This window comes from Vigna umbellata, chromosome 3, assembly GCF_029865625.1.
Source record: "Vigna umbellata cultivar VRB3 chromosome 3, Vumbellata_1.0, whole genome shotgun sequence".
NCBI lineage: Eukaryota > Viridiplantae > Streptophyta > Magnoliopsida > Fabales > Fabaceae > Vigna > Vigna umbellata.
In genome coordinates this window covers 14,031,697-14,038,262 of record NC_142167.1, presented here as the reverse complement: position 1 = coordinate 14,038,262, position 6,566 = coordinate 14,031,697, and positions in this window count along the sequence as shown.

The window sequence follows — 6,566 nt, the reverse complement described above, 5'->3', positions numbered from 1 at the left end:
TCTCCTTAGGGGGACTATTTTTATTTACTGTATTTTATGGACTGTACTCTTAATGGTCACTTGTGGCCAACTCGTGAACATTTTATTTTTATTTATGTACTGTAATCTTTATCTGCTTTGTTTTATATTCTAGTTAATGATTTTTTTTTTTTTTACTCTGCTCATATTGGTGTTTCTTCAGCAATAATTCTCTATATGTTCAATCTTCCTCCCTCGGTCTATACTAAGGTAAATTTGGACACTGGAAGAGTTGTATTAATTTTGGGTATTTACAAGACTTAAGACAGAAGTGAAATTCTCAGAGGCTTAGGAGAAAAATCTATTATTGTAATTTTATTTTATTTATTGATATTTTTTTTTCATAATGAAATTAATATTATCTTATGTTCTTCCTTGATTCATTTCATCTTCTTATTATCTTTATATGTGTCTTAACCGATTTAATTTGCAATGGTCGTTATTACTTAATTTACTTAACTGGTATCTACACTTAAAATTTTAAGACCTATTCTAATATAATTTAGTACACTATCCAGAATTACTTTAGCCTTATAACTCGTAATCCTATACCCTAAAATTATAAATTACACAAGTAAATAATAGTTGAGAATGCATCAAACATGTTTATAAATTTGAAGTTCACTCAAAACAACCACGAATCGCTATACCATAAAATAATAACAAGCAGTATATGTTCATCATATGAATTATGAAATCATGAGCAGTCGTATACTAGACATAATATATGTAAATTTCACATAAACTAATAATAAAAGATAATATCATGTGAAAACCAGTAGCAAAAGATTGACTTCATTTACTTAATTAATTTATAATTCATAAATAGTTAAACATATACGCATCGTAATTCCCTAGTAATTAATTTCAATTTTCTCATTCGGTACACATACTAAAAACTAGATGAGTTCACTCCCCAAACCCTTGCCAAGCTAAGTATATTACATGTTTCACGGTTGGGTTGGGTGCGGGTTATTTCTCTGTTCACACAGAGAATTATTGTTATTACGTTTTATAATGAGTTCGTAGGATAATTTCACTCCTCACACCACTGATATATAGAACATGATTGATTCCTTTAACCTTGTTACACTAATGCTTTCCCAAAGCTCTCTTTATTCTAGCCTTTGAACTCAACTCTTCTTGTGTAACGTAAGATATCTCACCTCTTCATTTTGTTCTCGAAAACTTCCTAAAACATTGCTTCTAAACACTAACATCTTCACTCATCCTTTGAAACCTAAACTCTGGTATTATATCTCCCTATTTTCGAAGGCTTTAACTAATTGTAATATCTTTCTTCAAACCCTCAGAATTAAGAAAGAAAAATCATCTATGGTAAAAGTCATGGTAGTTAGACACAATACTTTACTATCTAGATTTGGAGGAAATGGTAAATTATACCATTTAGACTCAATTCTTCACAGAGAAGACACGAAAGACCCACAACACAGAGGTCATCCTAAGGACGAACTGCTCTGATACCATTAATGTAACATCCCAATATCTCACGCTGGATAATTCATAATTTATATATTGTAACATTACATTTACGGTAATATCCCGTAATCTCACACTTATAAATTCATAGTTAATATATGTCTACACATGTTTTAAACTCAAATTTCAACTATGAACTCATAAATATAATTCGAATTCTTCTAACTTATTCTTCTGTCTCTCTCTTCATTGGCACTGGATCAGACGACATTCCTTCATCTGCTCCCGTATAACATCACGCATTATACGATCATCGCATTCACATGCACACACAAGTAAGGGTGAGCTAACATGCAACAAATCATTTATAAAACATGTATAATTACCTCGATATAAACATCATATAATAATTATGTTCGACACCCTCATACCACAATTCCTATTAGATACTCGTCTCACAATACCCAATAGACACCACAATACCCAATAGACACTCATCCGGATGATACGTTGATGAGCGGTCACGGGAGGTTATGCACTTGTAATGACTTCTACTTCTTTTTACAAATACACTTTCAAAATACTTCATACCATTCACAAGGTTAATCCCCTCACTATGTCCAAAACCGGCACATAGACCAGGACCTCCTGCTCCTCTCACCACATAATTCATCCCTCTCTACTTGAGACTAGATGATTATTAGAGTATCAGGATAACCTCCAACTACGGGACCCTCAACATCAACATATACACAAATACCATAATATTACTGAATCTCTCCACGAGACTCATGCCATACTCATTTTCCTCAACTCACATTATACCCCTACAAAATCTCCCCATAATACTCATAACATGTTCAGATGCATAAATTCAAATGCAATATAATAAAATACAATCATCGCATAAATCACACAAACTCAATATATTGCATAATAATTTAACAGTACTCAATCTGTTCAATAGGATTTAAGTTAAAAACTTGTCGAGTAGACTTCCAGGAAAGAGAGGTGCGTCACAATGGACAACTTAAGTACCAAGTCTTTCCTTAGCCAAAGTGTTCCTCAATTAGTTTTTAACAAATTTCTTATTTACAGATTCAAAACAACATCATATAATATTTATACCGAATTTCAACATAGATAAACATACAGTAAACATTAACAATATTCACACAGAATTTCAATATATGAATAGTAATAAAATAATACTAAATCATAATATAAAAGCATAGAACTATTAAATCATAAAAAAATAAACATAGAAAGGTTAGCTCCCCTACCTCTATTCCAGACTTAATCTCCTGCTCCGAATTTGTTTCCCCGAAACCCTTCAGAACCTCTACTCTTCTTGCAACTAAAAATTTCTCCCTAACTCTTTCTTCTCTATTTCTCAAGCTCTCACTTGATTTCTCTTCTCTTGGTGCAGAATAACCTTCCCTCCCATGGCTATTTATAGTAAAAAAAAATTTACTATTCATTAATATTTTAATATTATTTATTATTTTAATATTATTTAAAAATAATATTTCAATCATTTTCTCACCAAATCTGATCCTAATTTCTATCTACTACTTTCTTCCATGCTAAGGAATCCAAATGCTGAAAATTTATTTTTACTATTCACTTTTTACTATTTACTATTTACTTTTTACTATTTACTATTTACTTTTTACTATTCAATTTAAAAAAAAATTTACTAAATAAGTTACCAAAAATTTGAACCTCTCCTTCTAAAATTACTATAATTTTATATCCAAAACTTACATTTTTCTATCCATTAAAATTATTATTATTAATAAAATACTAAAATTTACTATTATAAATATTTTTCATGGGTCTTACAGAAAACAAAGTTAACTTACCAACTCGTGGTAGGTCGGGATTTAATCAAATTTTTCGACTCGCTAATAAATATGTTGGGTTGGATTGATTTACTAAGTCACCAACCAGTAATATCAAGCTTAATTACCCATTTTGATAACACTACATGACAAAACAAATTGAAAAAATAAATAAAAAATAAAAATGATATGTGACACTATTTTTAATATTTTTTATTTGATACTAACATAAAAGGCCTAATTATATAAACTTATCACAAAAAATAAAAATTAGAAGACCAATTTAATATTCTCGATGAAAACTGAAACATAAATAATAATTAAACTTTTTATTTTTGGGTTGGGTTGCGCTTTTTTATTCCTCCATCTCGTGCGCTTGGGTATTGCTTCCTCCACCACCACATCTTTCTCCCTCCACCTTCCTTTTACTATTTTGTCCCTCAGTAAAATTTTATCTTTAGAGTTATTATTTTTTAATTTTACTCTTTCACAACCTATTTCATTAATAACCTATTCTAGTCCCGTGAGTAAAATACTTTTCTTTCATTTTAACATTATACTTCTTCTTTTCTTTCTTTCGTCGTTGTGAGATACTACAAGTTGCAAAGGTTGGTGGTGGTGGAAAGAATTATCAAGCAGTCTCCCTCTCGTGGTGCAGTGTCGCTCTCGTGGTGCAGTGTGTGTCGTGCTTCCTCTAGGTGCGTATTCGAATAAACCTTGAAATAAAACGCTAAAATAAAAAACATAACCTTTAAACGGATGTTGACATCCGTTGAAGGATGTCACCTCCGTTTACGTTTTTTATTTTAGGGTTTGTTGTGAAGAGAATGGTGAAGAAAACCAACCTGGAAGAAACGAAAACTCCAAAGAATTCCTCCTCCTCACGCTGGTCGACGCTCTGGACGCTCCTCGACACTCCTTCACACCACGATGGCGACGCTCCTTCACAGCACGACAGCAATGGAAGCTTTCAAACAAAAAAAAAACTGGGAAGATAAAGAAATGGAAGCGGGGAGGTGGGGAGGTGAAACGGAGATGGGGAAAAGGAAAGAGAGTTTCGTAGGTGGGTGCTGGAAAAGTAAAATTAAGGTTTCAAATTATTTAAAATAGGATAAAAGTAAAAATATTTTTAACTTAAGGATATAATTGTATTTAAAATAATGTGAACAGATGGAGAAAGTATACGGTGGTGGTGGAGGGAGCAACACCCCTCGTGCTTTCGTTCTCTTTTATACTTTTGGAACTTTTACTTCCTACACCGTTACTCATACACCCCATGTTTCACACATATACCTAACATTTCATTTCTTTGTTACTTTTTACCTTTTGGGGCCTTTATTTTTACTTTATAAAACAGTTATTTTAACTTCTCACACCCTACATTACTAACTTTTTGGTACTTCACTTTTCTCACATATACACTATTTTTTTCTAAAATTAATAAAAAATATAAAAAATATAAAAAATAAAAAATCAACAAATATTTTTATTTTTTGCGTTTTTCTTTCTATCCAATTGGTTGCATTGCTCGCTATCTTTTCAAATAATTTAAAATATAAAAAAACATTTTTTTTCAAAATTAAAAAACTCAAATCAACACCTTGTTTTAAACTACGTAAATCCTGATTATTTTTTTAATGTGAATGCATACATGTAAGAACGAGATTAATTTTTATCGAACTCATTTTCTTTTTAAATAAAACATTTTTTTTTGTATAATATATTTTTTTATAAATATTTGAAAAGGAAAAAAAGTACTACTATTATATTTCAAAAGTTACGACGGAAAAGTGAATAAGAAAAGTGAAGAGTCAGAAACATAAGTGATACATACAAGAAATGTAAAGTTTGTCTCTATTTATAATTGGATTACATTACATACACAAAAAAGTAAATGAAATAATGTATTTATATTATTTCATTGTGAAAAAACTCTCTTCATTTGTCATTTTCCATAAAAGAAACTCAATAATTTACTTTATCGTGTATGTCGAAGTAATCCAATTATAAATACGGACAGACTTCACAATTCCTTTCGTGTGTATCATTATTGTTTCTGACTCTTCTCCAACGGCAACAAGCGTCGCCAGTGACAATCCCAGTAGCGACAAGCTGACTCAATTGAGGTGCATTGGTGTTCGCATGACTAGCAGAGGAAAAGATGTTGTGGACGCTGATGTAGGAGTCAAGGAAGATAGTTGGAAGGAACGAGAAGAAACCCAAATAGTTTGCTGATCTGAACAAAAGTAAGAAACTTTGATTTGCATATTTTCATATCTAAAGTGGCATGAAACATGGAACACCGTTAGCCATCTCAGTCAAAATTTAAAGTCGTTGCTTTTGGAGAACTAAAAATTATAGTTTCCTTAAGGTAAATGATCAAAGTGAAACAAAGTTTGGAGAGATGAAACCTAAAATCGCTTGATACTTGTGGAACTAAAAACATATAAATCTTTATAAAAATCCTATATAATGTGATATAATAAGAAATTTTTTTAAACAAAATTATTAAAATTTATTTTATTTAAAAAAATAAATTTACTGATTAGAACAAAGAAAAGAGAATATCCATGACATAAGCTAAATAACCTAAACCTTAATGGGGAGAGCTATAATTAACAACCAACTGCATCCAATAAGACTACCCTCCTTAACCAAATAATCCATCATCTCACTATTTTTCTTGAGAATATAAAATTATTAGGAATTGAAATATAAATTGAAAATTCTATATTAAATATTACATAAAAAATAAATAATCAACTAGTATATAAAATTTTACATAACATATATAATATAAACATTCCATATGATTTTTAATAAAAAAATTGATTTTTTATTCTTTAATCAATGATGTTTTATCCTTTTTTATTAAATATCTCTATACTATTTCCTTTATTTTGGCTGTTATATTGTTGATCCAAGTAAATGATGTTAGCAAATTTTTACAATTAATTTTTTAATTATATTTTCATAGTTGTATTGTTTAGTAAATGATCCATTTATTTTTAATTAAAAAGGTTTTTTCTTCTTGCACTCACAATTTTTTCATGCACTTCCTCGTATTTTCAAAATGACCATTTTATCCTTTGAAAAAGTGACTTCCAAGTTACATATTTTAAAAATTTTCTAAAACAGACTCTTTACAATTTTCAGAGTATTATTTTCATAATGAAATTTTTGAAATATAATTTTTAGAACTATTTTTTCAAAATACTATTTTTAGAATAGAATTTTCGAAATGCAAGAAATATATTATAGAAT